The sequence below is a fragment of the Tursiops truncatus genome, chromosome 7 (assembly GCF_011762595.2).
Source record: "Tursiops truncatus isolate mTurTru1 chromosome 7, mTurTru1.mat.Y, whole genome shotgun sequence".
Classification (NCBI taxonomy): Eukaryota; Metazoa; Chordata; class Mammalia; order Artiodactyla; family Delphinidae; genus Tursiops; species Tursiops truncatus.
The window spans coordinates 12,816,251-12,836,351 of NC_047040.1; the positions used below are offsets into that span (position 1 = coordinate 12,816,251).

At 38.0% G+C, this 20,101-nt stretch overlaps 1 protein-coding gene across 1 annotated transcript in view; it reads right to left on the reverse strand.

Annotated features, from left to right (window-relative positions):
• Positions 1-20,101, reverse strand: part of NYAP2 (neuronal tyrosine-phosphorylated phosphoinositide-3-kinase adaptor 2) — a 251,838-nt gene that overhangs the window by 92,087 nt on the left and 139,650 nt on the right. The window lies entirely within an intron of this gene.

Here is a 20,101-nt window from a genome sequence, read left to right on the forward strand (position 1 = left end):
ATTAGGGAAAGTGTCCTTATTGTTCGACAATCCTTTTTACTTCAAAATAGCGCATAAAATGCAAATGTCTCCCTATAATTTACCACATTAAATATTTATGCCCACAGCTCTCTACAGCCCCCATAATGCCAATGGTGGCCTTTTTGTTTTTCTTTCCCATTTAAAATGACAGGACTGCAGCTCATCTTACCTCTCTCTACCTCTAGTTCTTCACAAATTTGATAGAGAAGCTACCAATAAAAATCTCTTAGTGGGACAAAAAGAATACTAAAATACTTGACAATTCTAAATTAAGAGTTTTAGGGTTATAAAATCTTTAAACCTGGATCAGTCACACATTTTTGGCTTAGGATGTTTTAAGATATCTACATTTTTTGACAAATTCCGAAATCATATGCAAACAATTATAGAAGACCTGACACTAGTGTCATGCTTAAGTAGGACACAAGGCAGCAAATTAACATAAAGCTAACAATCTAAAAAAGAATCTTCTTGAAGAAAGGAGGCTGTAGGGACATGAACATATGTGAGCTTTACATTTTTCTCCTCCTACTGTCCCAGTCACAGTAATACTGAATAGAGACTGGCATAGTACAAAGATGTCTGGATTTAATTATTTGGGAAACTTGACCCTGGTAATGATGGTTCTGCCATCATACAGGTGACACTTGTGTATGTTGTTTTACTTTCTCTGCTTCTGTGTACTCATGTCTAAAGGGATTTAGACCATAGCATCTCTAAGATGCTTTTTGGATCTGAAATTCTATGGAAAAAAAAGAAGAGGCCAAAACTTAAAATCTTGCACTCTTTCCTCAGTTTAAAGGGAAATGGGATTCACGTGCACCTAAATACATTACAGAAATGTTATTTGATGAAAGTGGCCCACTACTGAAGGACAATGTTCTTAAAACTATAATTTTGGCCTGCTTTAAAGGGATTTTCAAACTAATGCTAGCTTAGCATAGGACAGAAGAGGAGTGGTTTTACATACAAAATAGCCTTAGGTGCTGCTGACAACACGAACAATCACACAGCCAAAATGCGGAAGAAATGATGTCAAGTCCGAGGAGAAGTAACAATGGCATGCGCAGAATAAAGAAACCATGGCTATAATTCTGAGTTGCCCTTTTGTGAGGTATTCAAGAGGACGTGGCTTTATGAGCAGAAGCACTGCTTACTAAGGCCATTGGGAGAAAGTAGACCAATTATCTACTGGAGGCAAGGAATCCAAATTAACTTTTTCTTCTATAGGAAACAAAAATGTGGAATTCTATTGATGCCTTTACCATTGTTTCTATCTATTTTTTAAATGGTTATGTCAGAATAACCCTTCGAACAATAGGAAAGAAAGAATGACTAGCAAGATCCATGTAATACTCTTGTTACCAGACATATAAAGATTGGGAGGACTTCTGTAATGTAGAACATTTTTATGTGTCCTCAAGACTGAGTTAATGTGCACAGGAAATGACTATTAGACGTTTGGGATCAAACTGAAGTTCCGGGGCTTCCCTGCTGGCGCAGTGGTTGAGAGTCCGCCTGCCGATGCAGGGGACGTGGGTTCGTGCCCCTGTCTAGGAGGATCCCACATGCCGCGGAGCGGCTGGGCCCGTGAGCCATGGCCGCTGAGCCTGCGCGTCCGGAGCCTGTGCTCCGCAACGGGAGAGGCCACGACAGTGAGAGGCCCGCGTACTGTAAAAAAAAAACAAAAATACTGAAGTTCCTGTTGCATGGGTTATTGCCACATTTTTACAGAAATGGCCTGGATGTTGTTGGAGGATATAAAATCAGCACTAATAATGCAGTGCATGGATTCATATCAGCAATTTGGAAACCAAGTGCAGAGGATTCATACCTCTTAATGCCACCATCTGGGAAGTCCCAGCCACAGCATTTTACAGTGTAAACGGAGTCGTCTTTGCGTTATGAGGCCCTGGGTGCCAGTTCGGACTTAGCTCCTAATTAACTGTGAGGCCTTGAGCAAATCACTTTTGCCTTCTGAGCCTTTATTTGCTTATCTGTAAATGAGGCACCTGGGCTCAAGGATCGTCAGGTTTAGGATTCTGTTGATAAGTACCAGAGCACATTCTATACTGGAGGTTTCTGTCCTAACATGTTGGAAACTCTTGGAGAGACTTCAGAAAGTATCCATGCCTGGACCACAATTAAATTAGATCACTGAGGGTGGGGCTGAGACACTAATCATTTTTACAAGCTCCCCAAGAGTTTCTAAAGTAAAGCTGGGGTACAAAACCACTGTTCTATAATTAATGGAATTTTTTTTAGCAATATTTAACATACTTTTCATTATTCTTTTTGTAGACTGGCACAGTCCTTTATTTCCCCAGTTTTCCCTGTTTTAGCTAAAAGCATTTTAATTATCCTTCTTTACCCAAGAGAAAGGAAAAAGAGCCGGAAAAAAAGACACGAATCTATTTTATATTTATTAGAATTCTTTGAAAAAAATTTTGTAGGTGGAGGAGAAAAATATTTGATCACATCAATTTTTAAGATGATCTCCATCATATTTTCTTCTTTCTTTATTCCTTCCTTCCTTCCTTCCTTCCTTCCTCCCTCCCTCCCTTCCTCCCTCCCTCCCTCTCTCTATCTTTCTATCTTTGTTTCTTTCAGTTATGATTATTCCCCATCTTCATAAATAAGGAAAGGTTGAACTGCCAAAGCTAAAAACACATAAAAGCAACCAGTGAGTGGGTGAGAATTTGTTGTTGATTTTTTATTCCTTTTCTTGACTTTTTCAGCTAGGCTGCCTTTTTTTTTTTTTTTTTTTTTTTTTTTGCGGTACGCGGGCCTCTCACTGTTGTGACCTCTCCCGTTGCGTAGCACAGGCTCCGGACGCGCAGGCTCAGCGGCCATGGCTCACGGGCCCAGCCGCTCCGCGGCATGTGGGATCTTCCCGGACCGGGGCACGAACCCATGTCCCTTGCATCGGCAGGCGGACTCTCAACCACTGCGCCACCAGGGAAGCCCTAGGCTGCCTTTTAAATGATAAGGAAACCAGCAATTTAAGGAAGATAACTAACTTATTTATATAACCCGCAATCATTAGAAGATTAAAAAGACATTGATCTAAGATAGCCAAAAAACATCATACTTACTTCTCAGTGTTGTCTGTTTTCTATGCCTATGATTTTTTTAAAAAGATCATAGTTCCCCTTTTTAATTTCTGAAGGAGAGACAAGCTTTTCCACTAGTAGGTGGGAGGTGTGTGGGTAGTTGAATATATGCACAGGTGCAATCGACTTTAATTAAGACTCAAATCATTTTAACAGGCAGATGGAAAAATGCTTCAATCTTCTTTTAAAGTAACAGAGGCATTCAGGCACTAAAAATATTAATGCATGGGAAGAAAAATATCATTTCCATTCTTCCTGAAAGGTGTAATTCTGAAAACACATTCATAAACGTTTCTGAAGCAAACACTAAATGTTAAGAAGAATAGTTTCTCCATCACAAAGGGTAATATGGATAATTAATTTCTATGAAAGTAAATGCAAAACTTAACATTGTTGAAATCACAGTTACTAATAGCCATATTTGGAGAGTTTAAAGAAATCAGCTATTAAAGTTTCATAAGAAGAGCATGGCAGGAATAGTAATCCTTTTAGGGATAATATAACTGATGGCTACAGAAATGACTGCACACTGTACATTCTTGATAGTAAACCATAGATTCTTCAGATAAACACAAAGAGAGGAATGGTGTTTGGGAATTATTGTTGGATAATCTGGAATTTTTCATAGTATTCTTGGGGAAAAAATACACATGTGAATTTGAAGAAAGGAAAAAAATTGTTTGGGGATATTATCAATTAACTAGATTTGATTTTTCCCCCCAAGATGTTATTTTAAATGAAGTTAGTCAAGAAGATGAAATAAAGCTAAAAGTAAACTAGTAGAAATATATTTAAATGTTGCTAACTTAATATGTAGAGGGCACTTAGGAAAGCTGAAACTCTTTTCAGATTATGTTTCTACATAACATTCTATTTGTGCTCAAGTAACTGAATCTCTGTATAGTTCAGTTTCTCTGTAATATAAAGGAGTTAACAAGAATATTTCTGAGGTCCAGCAAGTTTTTATTGAGATTCTACTGCGTGATTCATGGTTTAAAGACAGAGAGTAGGAAATCAATGATTTACTTCTCCACTTGTTCTTTTTGAAGCCAAGGAAGGTAAGATACAAAAATTCTTCTCTGGATCTTTCATGGGCAACATCATTTCATCTTTCAATCTTTCTCCCTTTCTCTTCTTTCCCTCTCTCCTTCCCTCCTTCCCTCCCTCCCTCCCTGACTCCCTTTCCTTCTATTTTATGCCAGTCTCAGCCAATCTAGTAACCAGTATTGTGGTTGGACCAGCTCTTGTGGTTCTTATTACGATTGCAAGATTTCCTCAGCAATAACCATCAGGAAACTTTGGAAAATAAAAAAAGGTTTGTTACTCACAGGCTCTGGAAAGCACATGGCACCGCACAGAGGGAGAAGGAGTACGTACGGGCCTGGGGTTGAGGGTGAGGGCCTGTGGTTTTGTGGGCTCACTCTTTATTGGTGAATTTAAAACATAGCAGCACTCCTGGGCATATATCAGGGGAAAAACATGGTTCATAAGGATACATGCACCCCAGTGTTCACTGCAGCGCTGTTTACAATAGCCGAGACATGGAAGCAACCTAACTGTCCATTGATAGATGAATGGATAAAGAAGATATAGTATATATATAAAATGGAATATCACTCAGCCATTAAAAAGAATGAAATAATGCCATTTGCAGCAACATGGAAAGACCTGGAGATTACCACACTAAGTAAGGCAGACAGAGAGAGGCAAACATCATGATACCGCTTATATGCCGAATCTAAAGAAAATGATACAAATGAACTTATTTACATAACAGAAACAGATTCACAGACTTAGAGAACAAACTTATGGTTACTGGAGGGGGTGGGGAGGGATAGATTGGGAGTTTGGGATTGACATGTACACACTACTATATTTAAAATAGATAACCCACAGGGACCCACTGTGTGCTACAGGGAACTCTGCTCAGTATTCTGTAATAACCTAAATGGGAAAAGAATTTGAAGAAGAATAGATATATGTATATGTATAACTGAATCACCTTGCTGTACACCTGAAACTAACACAACATTGTAAATCAACTATACTCCAACAAAAATTTTTTAAAAAATGAAATGATATTAAAAAATTTTTTAAATCTACAAACTAAAAAAAATAAGAAATGAAACACAGCAAGAGGAATTTGAAGCCCGGAAAGAGAAAAAACAAGTGGGTCCAAATGGTCAGTTATGAAATTAACCAAGAACTCTAAAACAAAGGAGCTTGGTGGGGGCAGGGCTGGCACTACGGCTACGCAAGGCAGCCATCTTTGAAGCGGATGCCTCTGCCGTCAAAGCTTAAGTCAGACTCCCGTCCCCTCTTTTCAACTCTCGTCATCACCTTTTCTTCACACTCTTTCACATAAACACACATATGAAGCAGGTACAAACTGTTTAATCACAAAGTACCTCAGGAACAGAGGTGTTTCTTTTTCATTTCTTGTGAATTAAATTTAAAAAAAAAAAAAAAGCAGAAACGAAACCTGGATGTTATTCCTTATTTCTGATGTTAACCAATACTCTTTATTACTCTGATCTCTTGTTTCATAAGTTATCTGGTAGCGGACTTCTTTGTGGTAAAAGCAATCTGAATGATGAATAAGGCCTCAGAGAATTCCGATATCCATTGATCTGGGTTAGGCTCATGGGTTAAAAGAGGGGAAGGAAATAAAGCAAAAAGAAAAGGGGTAGCAGGAGGATGAGGACAGAGCAGTATTTGCAACACTAGATTCTTTTGTATGCCTCCAACAAAAACCACCTGTCTCCTGAGGGTCACCAGACCCAGTCCACTGGAGTGAATCCAGAATGCCCAGGCTCTTGTGAGCTTCGGAACCTAAGGAACTGTTGTGACATGGGCCAGGAGAGCCAGAATGGTACAATGCAGAGGCAAGGGAGAGAGAAGGCATTTTTGTAAAATGCCAAGTTCTAAATCTGCCTGTCTCCTTTACTATCGATATTTATGCCTTTGTACCAATGTGTTTTGAATTGCCAAGTCTACCCCCAGAAGGTGCCCTCTCCATTAATATATGGACCTCTCGTCTTCATTTGAATTATTAGGTTTTATTGCTCGACACTTCAAAATAAAGATTCTAGCACCTGGAATAGTGCCTGGCACAGAGCAGGTATTTTATAAACATTCACTGAATGAATGAAAGACTGAACGAATGCATATACATGGTTAAAACACTTATGCATTAATAGCATCAAAAAGAATAAAATACTTAGGAATAAACTTAACCAAGGAAGTAAAAAACGTGCACACTGAACATTACTTCTTCCATCAATTTCACCAGCTCTCCCCACTCTAGCTTAGTATTCCGGAATTTAGTGTGAGGCCAACCCTCCACTTCCATCAGGTTGCACAGCAAGTCCTTATGTGGTTGTATGTTAACCCTTGACAGGAACTTATCTGATCTTTAATAGGAGCCCCTCTCCAGATGGAGACCCAGTGTGCTCTACCATACCCTGAGGACTATTGATCCTCTGACAAGCTGGTTTTGATTCCTGTTCCTATTTCGTGCCTTACAATTCAGATCCCTAACATACAAGTCTTCAAAAAGTTTTGCTATATACCCTAGGTTCTTACTTTCAAAATTGGACCTTATTCTGGTGGTTTCAACTTTTCCTTTTGGTGGATTATATTTGAGTGCAAGTGGGTGCCTTTTAGGCCTTTCTTTCCCTTCCTCGGTCCCAGACCTAGGGGTTTCTGTTCATTTGAAGCCACTACAGATGTAACTGACCCAGGAGCTCACAATCTCCCAGGGGCACAAAATGCAGGTCTGGCTTCACTTCTCTGGCTCAATAGCTTCCACGGTCTTCTCTATTCTTAGAAGAACTTTTAAAATTAATAAAGAAAGAAAGAACGCTGAAGCCCAAGGAAACATACATTTTACACAACACAGATTATGAGCTGGCCTCCTTAAATGTCAGCTACGCATGAGTCTCTCTAAGTCATCCATTGATTTCACATGGAAGTAGGTCAGGACTGCTTTTAACTGGAGAAGCCTCACGCTGCAGGTTTCATTTAACTATGTGGACGGAATATTAAAAATTGATGTGCAAAGCAGACCTCTGCTTAATTAGCATCTGGATAAAGTCTTTACTAGGAAAGCCATGGAAGTTAATAAAAAATGAGAAAATTGACAATGAAGTCTTTCAACAGCTATTTTTGTGTCTGTAGCCTTTTATTTATGCAAAGTATATGGATGGTCACTTCATGCCTTGCCTATTTATGCCAGTTAATCTGTATTTAGGAGGCTGGCATTCTTCCTCTATCTGGGGTTGCACACGCTTTTATACAAAATTTGAGTGTTTCTTGTTGCTTTTTTCTGATGTTGCATTTTTTCAAATGCTAAACTTCAAATCTGTTTGCATGTTGACTAACCACTTTAAAAGGAAAAGAGATTCCATTTGAATCTGCTTAGAAATGACACTTCACAAATCATCCTTTTAACGGTCCCCCATCTACATACTAAATATTTTTTTTATCTTAAGCACTTTGGATTTTAGGCTTCTACCTAATTCATTGGTTAATACTTATACCTTTTTGGGAAGCAAACGTTTTATTTTAAAAGATACATTTGTAAACAGAAAAAAACATTCATTACATTTGAAAAACACATCAACAGCCAGTTATATTGCATTTTTTCCTTTGCTGATAAATCATCTTTGACAATCATCTTGCCATGTTGCCTGGCCCTTTGTACAATGAGGATGGGCTCTTTGTTCTCAGAGCTGCTCTTTACAGGGTCAGGGAAACTGTGCTCTCTCAGGTGTGATGTCTCTCCACCCTCCAGGCTTAGATATCATCCAGCAACCCAGAAACAGCCTGCCTCCTGAGGGGACATTCTGCCTAGCGCTTTATGCTCCTCGAATCAGGTAGGGGACGATCCGCTTAAGATGTCAGATTCTTTACCCAAGCCTAACTGAAAAGAGTTGTGCGAACAGTATGGACTCCCTGAAAATTTAATTCATTTTTTACCTTACTGCATTTTTGAAAATAAAATATTTATTCTTTCCCCAGATATCTAAAAATCAAACAATCACCTCTTATAGTTACATAGCCATCTATATTTTACAAAGTCTTTTCCTGAACCCAATTTTCTTCATTTTACACAACAATACTCTGAGGTGAATATGAAAAAACTGATACTTGGAGAGTTCGACTTGCCCTAAAAGTGAAGCTGTTCAGTGACAAATCCATCTATTGACCCTACGATATTTGATTTCTGTGTCTTTTCTATTCATTTATATCAGATGACCCCCCCAATCTACCTTCCATTATAATGATATTTTTTTAAGCTGGTCAAACAAAGGAATTTTAAAAATAGAAAATAGAGATGAAATAGAAATAGAAATGAAAATAGAAATAGAAATGAAGATACTGTCTAATATTCCTTATCATCTTCTAGAAGTTAGACAGTATATGGGCTCCACTCAGTACCATGTATAATCTAGCTGATAGTTTTCTATCTACAATGTAATATCTTAATACTGTTTCCATAACCATTTACTGAAAATCTATGCTATGCTATTTTTCATGCTCCCTACTCTTATTCTTTTATAAAATATTTAGATTAGATTATAAGTACTTCCTTTCATTTTCCTTGCTGAATGCTACCTGGTTTTATCAATCAGTAACAGGACTGATTTCCTGACTATTTTATGTATATAAAAATCATCTGAACCTGGGTTCTCCATTGATATTCCTTGGAGCAGTTGGTTCCTAAGTACTTTAACTAGTGTTGACCTTGGCATCCTATGCAGAACTCAGATTATTATCAATACCTAGTAATCATGGTAATTCTATTGGACTTGGCTATTAAAAAAATGTTAGCGGTGGAAAAATCAGTACATCCAAAAATATAAGTTGGTTGTGTAAAATACAGTCATAGAAACCATGGGTACTTAAATAAAATATATAGTCTTTGCTCTCAAAAATGTACCGTTCAATTGTGGAGGTTGGATACACATTCATTCAATTTAACCAGTCACTTGATCATTCAAGGAACACTTACTGAACATGTTCTCTGTGCCAGAAAAACGTGCTAGTTGTTGGGGGAAAAAAATTAAAAGACTTACTACTGTGTCCTGACCATTTAGTTGGAAAGACAAACAGGTAAATGCTAATCACAGCACTATGTCAGTCACGTGTCCAAAGAACTTTTTTATGTAAATAGAGGAGCAGAGTTCCCCAAAAAGGAAGCAGAAGGGACAAAGTTCAAAAAGGATTGTTAATAAGGATATCACAGTGCATGAGAACCAAGAGAAACGTCTTCAGATGGAGGAATCAACAATGTCTAATGTTTTGTGATGTTTCCTCTTCCAAGAGAGGAAAAGGAAAGGGGCCAGAGACCAGTTAGGAAGCCCTACGTGACTCTGGACTGAGCAGAAGAGGTTGAAGCCAGGTTGTAGGAAATTAAAGCTGGGACGGGAGACATGAAATGGAGGCAGCAGGCAAACACTCACTTGAAGGGTTTGGCCATAAAAAGGAAGTGGAGAATCATGGCTGGGTGTAGAGTCAAGAATTTTTTTTCCTGAAACATCAATGGACAATTTTATTATCATTTACATTTAATGATCATAAATAAAGCATGAAACATCAATGGACAATTTTATTATCATTTACATTTAATGATCATAAATAAAGCATGGTTTAGAAGCCAAAGTGAGTTCTGCAGGCTTCAAGTGAGATTATCACTCAACCACAGAAGGACCACTCTGAGGCAATGTTTTAATTTCTTAGGTTCGAAATTTCTCTTAGACAAAAGCTCAGTCAAGTTTCTTTGACAATAGCTTGCCTCATTTTGACATAGCTCTCTTGTTAATCACAGCTAAGTGGTTAATAACTTATTAATCAGAGAATGAAAGAGGCAACTTTGAGATTCAGAATGTGAACCTGAATGTAGAGAGAATAGTACTTTGCTTCAGCTCTGATCCTTCTGTTGCGGGCTGCTAACATCTAAATTCTGTCCCAGCTTCTGAGTTCTTGGAAATCTAGATTTCTTATTTGTGTTATGGGAACAAAACCCACATTTGAATTCTCCACCCATAGCAATGTGTGTGGATCTATGGTTGGACAACACACGGATGCCCCCAATCTCTACTTTCTGACTCTTTCTATTGTTTTTCTATCCTTTTTCTTTCTTGACTTAATTATATCAGTTCCATCTGTAACAAGGGAATAGATGCAAAAAATTTCAAGTGATATTTTATTGAATGTAACTGCAACCTGACCAGAAGAAAAGGTAGGGGAAAGTATTCTTTCTACCTTCACTTGTCAGAAGACTATTACAGACTTTTGCATTTGAAATTTTTCCTTTAAGTTCAGCTGTTCTGGGTATACCTGGCTAGGCAGGATATTCTGCTTCAAAATCCATGTTACTAACCCTCCTTCCTCCCCTCTTAGATTCTTTACAGTATTTTTCCTCCTTTCATTTGGGAATAGCAATAGCCCAGATTCTTCAGCTGATTGGTTATTCCACCAGGAGTGGAACGTTTAATTAACCTAGCTCCCATCAACTAACAATAAAGAGTTGGCTTCAACTGAGAAACACCATGCACCACTAAAGACACTTCACTAAATTCATAATTGCCATCCATTTCCTGAATTCCGAAAACTGATGTTTTTGAAAATTAAAAAAGTTTTTCAAGTATTTTATAACTTAAACCCATTTTTACCTGGAAACACATGCATTTAAGACCACCAGTTACATAGTAATAGCTCTCTGGATTTCTGCAGTGCTTTTTCACCAAGGAGGTTAAATGACTTGAATGTGTTCTTATTCTCTTGACTATCTGAGTTCAATAATGCACAATGTTAAACAGTAGAATTCCTTCTTTAAAATGTTAGTCTCTATTATTTCTTCTGAAAAAAATGCATCTTTCTATCTCCAAATGTTGAGAAATGAACAATTTTCTCAGCTATTCGTTTGTTCAGGAACTGGTGACAATTTAACATCTACAAAATGGTCCACATTTAAATGCTTTATGGCTATATTCTTTATATCCTTCCCCTAATAAATCTGCCTAGAATGAAATGGGCATTCTTTTAAATAGGACATTTAAGAACAAAAGCAATGAATTCAGCATTCAGCATAGTTCCTTTTTTGGCTGAATGATTATATTGATTTCAGTGTAGAATTTTCTAAGTTGTAGGATCCGACTTTTTTTTTTATTTAATAGTCAAACATTTCTCTTATGGCTTTTGTTTCCTCAAGTGCAATAGCCCTCTCAAGTCACTATGCCTATCAATTCAACAAATTCAGTAAATACTTACCACGTATCAACTTTGCGGAAGACTGCATTGAACCAAGTGCTACATGAAAAAAATGATGAAAAGATATGGCCCTCGATCTCCCTAGCCATATGTCTTAATGGGGAATAAGACAGAGAAAAAAAACCTCTACAGTAGGTCAGGATAAGACACACACCATTACAGATGTATAAAGTGCTCCCAGAGTTTGAAGGAGAGATTATCTGTAAACAACAGCACAAAACAACTCGATGAAGAAGGAGGTGGAATATAAACGGGGATCCAAGCTTTAGACTTTGTTTTATGGAGTTACTGGGGAAGTCCTTTCAGCAAGGGAGAGCAAGGTCAGACAGAAAGCTTCAGAAACAGGAAATGGCCATTTGTTTGGGGATCTACAGCTCATTCGGTAATCCAAAGATGCATCAAATAACAGAGAAGGAAGAGATTCACAGTTTGAGCACTTAATATTCTCATCTGAAAAGTGAGAAAACTACGGCATTAAGAGATGAACTGACTTATCCAAAGTCTCAAAGCTTCTAAATGGTTGAGCCAAGATGAAAAGCATCTCTTGTGATATCCAGGCCCTGTCCAAACCTTCTAGATCATATTAAAATGTAGGACAAATGCAAGGAACTATGATATGACTGATAGGAACCTCTTATACCTATTATTTAATTACTCATAGATGTCAAACTGTTGGAAACACATGATGTCAAATACAAATCAGAAATTGAATTTCCTGTTTGAGGTAATTCAACAGAAGAAAAAGAAATCAGCCCTAGTATATTGAATACAAACTGAGGAAATCTTGGTTTTAAAAAAAATAGACTAGTGTAGCTTTATGTCTGAATTGAAAATGTTTCTGAATTATTTCAATCTAAAGCAGGGAGGTTCTTCTTAATGGAGAAAATTGCTGATTAAATTGCTGACGAGAAATTGCACTTAAAGATTCAGCAGCCAGAGAATATAAACACAGGGGATAAACACGTCTGCCTGCATCAATCAAAGACAGCTGCAGTCTACCCCGAGAAAGGTGAGCAATTATTTATGAAATTATGTCTTCTTCAGTGATTCTATGTTGCAATCCTAAGAGAAATTGAATGAGGAAAGCAGACAATGTCATGGTCCCAATTAACTAAGGAGTCACATGCATTTTCAAAATCAAGGGATTTTACTTATACACTATTTAACCTCATCATCCTAAAAAAATTTTTTAGCTTTAAAAAATAATAGTTAAATAGGCCAGCATGATCTTGAAGCACTGTGTGTGTGTGTGTGTTTTAAAGATGGGCGTCTGACTCTGCCAAGTACACACTAACACAAATCTAAAGAGACAAGAGGTGATGCCGAGAAGCATTTTGCATAGGGCTCTTTTGGAGCTTTTGTTGTTTTACTAGATCAGCTTCTAGATTAGTGATGCTAGGGCTCTCATTGCCTTTCGGCACTGGCTGATTTTTTATTTTTTTCTTAGGCACGGAGTGTTTTTTTCTCTTGGGGTAGCCCTGGGCCACCAAGACACTGCTTAATTATGGACAAGATTCAAGGATCTGTGGACAAAAGCCCTATATCCCTGGAGGATGAATCATCTATTTGGTAGCTCAGTATTGCAAACCTCTCAGACCAAAGGAATGTGCCCACACATCCTTAAGTTATGCTTAAAAGCATTAGGAACACTCACAGTCTCTTTGCCCAGGTCATTTAATTGTGAGGCCCACTGGGCAGACCACATCCCTTCAGGGGCCACTCAGAAGCCTGAGGTCCAGAAAAATCCCCTCGCAGTGACTAGGATATTCCAAAGCAAATTTTGGAGGGTTCTGAAAAGGATTTCCAGCCCCTTCCTAAGTTGATGACAATCACTAAGTGGTCCATGCTATTTAGGTACAGATCCAGGTTTCTTTGATCCAGCAGATATCTCTGGGAGTGATAACACTATGAGCCATTAGAGTTTTTGATGGTAACTGGTATATTTTAATGGCAATTGGGAGGGGAAAGAAATTAGGGAGACTGGTCAAGTATAGATAAAGTATCATTAAGACCAGAAACTCTGAAGCCAAATAAACTGGGTTCAAGTCTCAGATTTACTCCCTATGTGACCCTGGGTAAGCTGTGCCTCAGTTTTTCCCATCTTTAAAATAGCAGCGTTAATATCAGCTGCTTCCACGTATTGCTATGGGGGTGGAATACAAGCAAAATGCTTAGAACCGTGTCTGGCAGAGAGTAAATGGCATAAAAGTAAGTACTGATATATGCTCCTATTGTTATGGAAGCATTCTGAAGGAAAAGCTTGGGGCTGTATTCTTTCCCCAGGACCTTACCACTACTTCTTGGATGAATTCCACTCTGGGCTTAGTTGGACTTGAAATTGTTTCTGAGGTAAACCTGTCTGAGGCAGAAGCATTTTCCAAGAACCTCATCACCTCATTTCCCCATTAGCATTGTCAGCTCTAACTACTGAGATCCTTGGCCCAGGCATGACAGTTAGACCTCCTCCTTGCTTTCATCATTCCTTCCAGCATCCCACAAGGAAGACTCCCATTCTCTTGTATTGCTCTCCTACGTTGGCTAGATCATGGGGCTGGGTACCCTCTCTAAAGAGCACGCCCTTGTTCTGCATCATGGCTCTATCTGGAGGCTCCGCCCTGCTCTGGCTAGCCCTCCCACTTAAATGACCTGGACCCATCTAAACAGACCTCTGGGGTAAAAACTGCTGTTGGCCTGCGTCTCAAGTTCCCCTGCCTGTCTGAAGAACAGAAACAACTCCTGTCTGAAGTAGCTCTTACCAGCGGTTCTCAGATCGAAGTGTTGAGAAATTCTGATGAAGTAAATAACACAGACCTAGATGAAGGTTATAAGTAAGAACGAGAATGGACATTATTCACACATTGCCCACCATGTGATACAATGTTAAACTCTCAAGGTCTCCAGAAGAATCTTGAGGTAGTGAAATACTTTTCCCTGCTGATCCAACCAGATGACCCTGACGGTTTATTTGCAAGTTGCCAACTAATCAGTAGCTTACTTAAGGAAAGGAAAACAACATTCACTCATTTCAAGTTATCTGAGTTTTACTTTTTCCCCTTCCTCTTCTTTCTCTTATACAAATTCTGTTTTTGACTTTGTTAGATGAAAGCAATGTGTTATAGGTTTCTCTTGCACACAAGTAAATGGTGTTGCTAATATTTAGCAGTATACCCCTGAGTTACTGTTAGATAATAGGCATAAATACTACTGGGGATTGTCCTTAAAAAGTCATGATCCCAGGTCCAATCTCCAGGATTTCTCACTGAACAGGTCAATCTCTGATAAAGCCCAGGAATCTGGATTTTTAACAATAGGCAGGTGAATATAATGCAGGAGGTCCTTTGCCTGCTGTGGTTTGTTTTTTTTGGTTTTTAAACTTTTTTTTTTTTTGGCTGCATTGGGTCTTTGTTGCTGCCCGTGGGCTTTCTCTAGTAGAGGCTAGCGAGTGGGAGCTATTCTTCGCTATGGTGCGCAGGCTTCTCAGTGCAGTGGCTTCTCTTGTTGCAGAGCACGGGCTCTAGGTGCGCGGGCTCAGTAGTTGTGGTGCTCGGACTCAGTTGCTCTGCGACATGTTGGATCTTCCCCGACCAGAGCTCGAACCCTTATCCCCTGCATTGGCAGGCAGATTCTTAACCACTGCGCCACCAGGGAAGCCCCGCCCACTCTGCTTTGAGTGACCCAAGGATGTTCCCTGGAGCATGCCCCCAGCGTCCTGGCCTGAGAGCATCCTCATAACCCAGGTGTAGGCTCAACTTTCCTTCTGAGCTACTAGAAGGAGTCTTGCTAAGGCAGAAACCAGTCTGAGGCCACAGTGTGGGGCTCTGAGCAGGAAGGCAAGCAATAAACAGCAGGAAAAGAACCTGACAAGAGTCATGGTTTTATTTAAGAAATTTAGCAGAACCTATAGGCCTTGGTCTTGCCAGGCCTTCTGGAAACCTCCTTGTCATATCCTCTGAGATCTCTTCAGTTATTCTGGGTGTAGCTCAACTCCTTAATGCCTTTGAAGGATCTGTGTGTTCCAGAGGTTCAATGTCCTGCCTCCCCCCAACTCTGGCCAGGTGGCTTCTAGTCACCACACACCCAGAAGTTCTGTTCAAATTCAACATGCTTGGAGGTGGGCAGTCACAGGCTGAAGGCTCACCCATTCCCCACAGCAAATGAAAGATCCAGACTCCTGGGTTCTCTTCCCTGCCCACCCCCTTTGCTTCTCTGTCCTACCCACTCCTTGTCAGTTTCTGCTTTCATAGGAATAAAAAGGAGAGAAAATAAAGCCCTTAGCTAGTGCGTTTGCTAGATTTTACTGAAAAAACTTATTTTCAATAGGCTAAACAAAAAGTGTAAGTTCTCCTAAAATAAAGTAACATTCGCTCCATGTTTCCCAGGACAGCTTAGTTCTTGGGAAGTGAATATCCCTGACCATCTCAGACATGAATCCAAGAACTTCATCCAAGACTTAGTAAATGGATTCAAGTGGCATTTGGAAGTCAAGGTCACAAAGTCCCTAACCTGAAGCCACACACTTGAGATAGATGAGAGGCTTCGCAGACAAGTTTGGGTATCTGGTTTCTTGGTCCACAACTGATTAATGGTGTGATAATACAATACAATAAGGAAAAGCATGAAAGGAGGATAGGAAAGAAGGGGAGGGTGCATCAATAGAGCTACCTGGAAGAAAGAGACGAGGCAGGAAAACCACGAGAAACAGACAGAAGAATTTAAGTGAACTTAAATGGTAGATCTGCAGAGGGTTAGTCAGCTATACAACCTCAAATAGCCCTCCTGAGGACACCCCAGTATCACAGTTAATCTATCAATGCTGCCCTGCTACTAAAGATGACAGGACAATCATAGCCACCCCTGTGTGAGGCCTCCCCTGTTCAGGTCGCCTTGACGGACACTTCTTGTGCGTTAGCACATAGTACACACACAGTGATGATCACAACGGTGACCCTGAATCATAAAGACGGCTAAGTGATATTAGCATACCCTTCCTTTTTCCTAAAAGTGGGATACTATAAACATACAGAAATGTGTTTTAAGAGATTTCCTTGCAAAATCATTGTTTTTTCAATTTAAAATTATTTTTTAATTAAATTGGTAAGAGTAAGTTGGATCAGTTGCTTCACCAGCAATGCCTAATATTTTAGGCATCGCTGGACCTCAAGTCACATGAAAACTGAGACAGGTATGTGTGTGAGGGCATGGAGGGCATGCGGTAACTTTTTGGTTTTATTTTGTTTGTTTGATGGTTGTTTTGGGTTGTTGTCTTTGTGTCTGGTTTTTTTTGCTGCTGTTGTTTCTTAAGAAAGTGAATGGAAAGGCAAAGTTTACATCTGATTCCCAACTGTGTTTCCTCAGTCCTATAGGACACATTTCTATCTATAATTGTAAAAATGTAACATAACATCTCAAAGTCTTAAATAGGAGTCTTTTTAAAGGGCTGAAAGATTTAACAGCAGAAAATTGTGTATCTCCATTAATGTGGACTATTATTGAGTATGATGAAGGTCTTTGGCAATGCCAACCCACAATTTATATATATATATATATATATATATGGCAATACCAGATGAGTGAGCTTGCATCTCTTTTTTCCTTTGATCCTTCTTTGGCCCTACTGTGTTTTGGTGCTTCTTCTCTGGTTCTCTGTGTACCTTTGTATGTGCTTCATATGTTGGCGCCTATACTTGTTTATATGTCCATTTGACCTTATGTGTGCATTGTGTGTGTGTGTGTGTGTATTTTTCTTGGTACCTCAGTTTTTTAATTAGTCTTTTCTCTTTGATGTTTCATGTTTCTTTCTTTTTTTAATTTTCTCTTTACATTTTTCCACTTTTAACTTTTCTATCACATTCTCTCTCTCAGGTATATTATAACATTTAATTATATCCTTCATTATGCCTTGTACATTTTCATAGAAACATACATTCATGCATTTATATTAAATAGAGGCTAAACTTTATTTTTAAAATATTTCTTATCTGACAGGATGAAAGAGTTTTTTCTCACTTGATTCTGGCTAATAATTTCTATGATTCATGGCTCTTGATTTATAATTTCATGGCCCATCATGAAATCTTTAGGTATTCTAAAGATTCCAATCAAAGGATATATAAAATAAAAATGTGTAAAAGGAAGATAAAAATTATAGGTAGAAAATTATCATTTGAGTCTCCAAATTCACCACAAAACATATTTGTACCTCACCTACTTCTCATATAGACACAGAAATTTACAGCAATAAAATACAAGTTAATCACTTCTTACATGCCTTATGTCCTCTATCTCTCTGCACAAATTTAAAAAATATTAATAATAACCAATTCAAATAAATTTATTATCATTAGTATACTCATATATAGTTAAACAACATAATAATGTCACATCAACTAGGAAAAACATGCTTCCTAGAACAATTAATATGTAGGCTGTATTTAGAAAATGGTGAAGCAAAATGAAATTGATTCATGGTCTACCACTATTGTCTTATTTTATCTCTTTCCTATTTTGCAATCCCCATCAATAATTATAAGCCTTTAAGATATGAAATTATTTAATTAGGTGTATCTTTTATAGGTTATTAAAAATAAAAGTTGAAGGGATAAATTTTATTTGACATAGGTTTTTCAATTAAAGTGGAAATATTATATTTGCTTTGAATTGAATACCAGAAAACTCGAAAAATTGACATTTCCAGTAAACCTAGAGGGGTATGGAGCACAGAAATACCAGTCTTACTTTTATCTCTGAAATGTAAAAAAAAATGCCAAATGTGACTCAGGGGTCATGAATGTTATACTACCTCCTATCACTTATCTTGTCCCTTTGTTATCAGCAGGTATCTACGAATCCTATCTGTCAAGAGTGAAGCGGACAGTTGTATCACTGAGTGTACTGCAGCAGTAATTGTAGGTTAACTTTCAATTATCAACAATTTTGGATCTACATTTTGGATTACAGGAAGATTCTGAGAGCCCCTATGATTCTGTCAACATCAGATAGTGTTTTTCTATTTTCTTCCAGAGTCAAAAGTAAATGGCATTGGATTATTCATTAGAAACACTATGTGCATTTTTCCTCCCTTCTATTTGTGTAAAGTAAAATATTGGAATTCATGTAACCCAGGGCATGACCTTCCTCTGAAGGCTTGATACACAGTTAATAGCCCATGGGAAGGAATTTAATCCTTGGATCCCTAAAAAGCTATAAAGAGCCTAGATCACTTCTCCATGTACAAGCTTGGTTTTAGAAGCACACAAAGCTCATTTTGGAGTCGAATGGAGAAGTCTGTGACATATAGCACATAGAGTGATTCTAACAGATGGATTTTTCTTGAAATAACTTCATTAGTTAATCACTTTTTTTTACATATACTTTTTCTAGCTGACTGGTATAGCCGCCAGCTGGAGCTGCTAAGAATCCTCCAAAGAAACTGGTAGGTAGGGAGAATATTGGCTAATTTCACCAATTCTTGGATGAAACTTCTACTAATTTCATACTAACCATCACGTATTTTGAGAGTAAAATCTTTTCCTTTATTTTTTTTTCAACTTTTTCCAAAAACCTTACTTATCTGTGTTTAAACCAAATCAATCATATGGAAAAAACTTTCAATTTTAATAAATTGTCTAGATCAGAGTTTCCCATACTTGACACTATTGACATTGTGGATGAGATAATCCTTTTTTTTTTTTCTGTTCTTTGCTTTTGTTTTTTTTAATTTTTGTAGCAGGTTGTCCTGTGCATTGTAGGCTGTTGAGAAGCATCCCTGGTCTCTACCCACTTGATGTCAGTAGCATCCCCAGTTGTGACAACCAAAGATGTCTCCAGACATTACTGAATGTCCCTGGGGGCAAAATCACCCCAGCTGAGAACCACCACTCTAGAAATAGGAGGTTCCTAGTTTTAATTCAATTTTTTAAATAATTTTTAAAATATTTTAGTGTATTCATGTATGTATTTAATTCAAGATATGTCTAAAATATGAGAAGTTTTTGCCTTTCAGTCAGGTAAATGAAATGTTTTTATTGGGGAGGGAGGGAGTAGAATTATTGAAGTGGTTAATGCTTTCATAAATCTCTCTGGTTAAAGAGAAAAAAAGACAAGATAAATGGCTCTCAACTACCAATGAATATTAATTATCTAAGGAGTGTCATCATCATCTTCATCAGACATGTTGAAGAGTTCTTTTCCTTTAAAGAAGGTCCTCAATGTAACTGTATGAGTAGAATAATAAAATCCTGTGGTGGGATCATTTGAGATGTAAGTGATTAATTTTCAGCTTAGATGCCCTAAGGCATTTTTAAATAAAGGAAAGCAGTGTAATTTAATGAAATGAACATTGAGAAAACTGGGATCTGTTTTGACTTTACGGTATCATTAGGCAGTGATTTGGGGCTCACAAAAGGATTAGCCATTCAGACAGAGACATTCCCTGGCCTTTGAAATTCAGGGGTAAATATAATGTTCCCCTCCTACTTATGACTTAGTGATCTTTCTGTAATTTATATATTGATGGATATAGGAAGAGTACCATGGGAATAAGATGCTAATTACCAAGGGTTTTAAAAGGGAAATAGTGAGCCTATTCTAGTTTAGCAGGAAAGTAAGAATGTAACAACATGAAGTATGCGGAAAGAATCATTCATTGTTTTTTAAAAAAGTAATGATTCTATTCGAATTGCTTTCTTTGC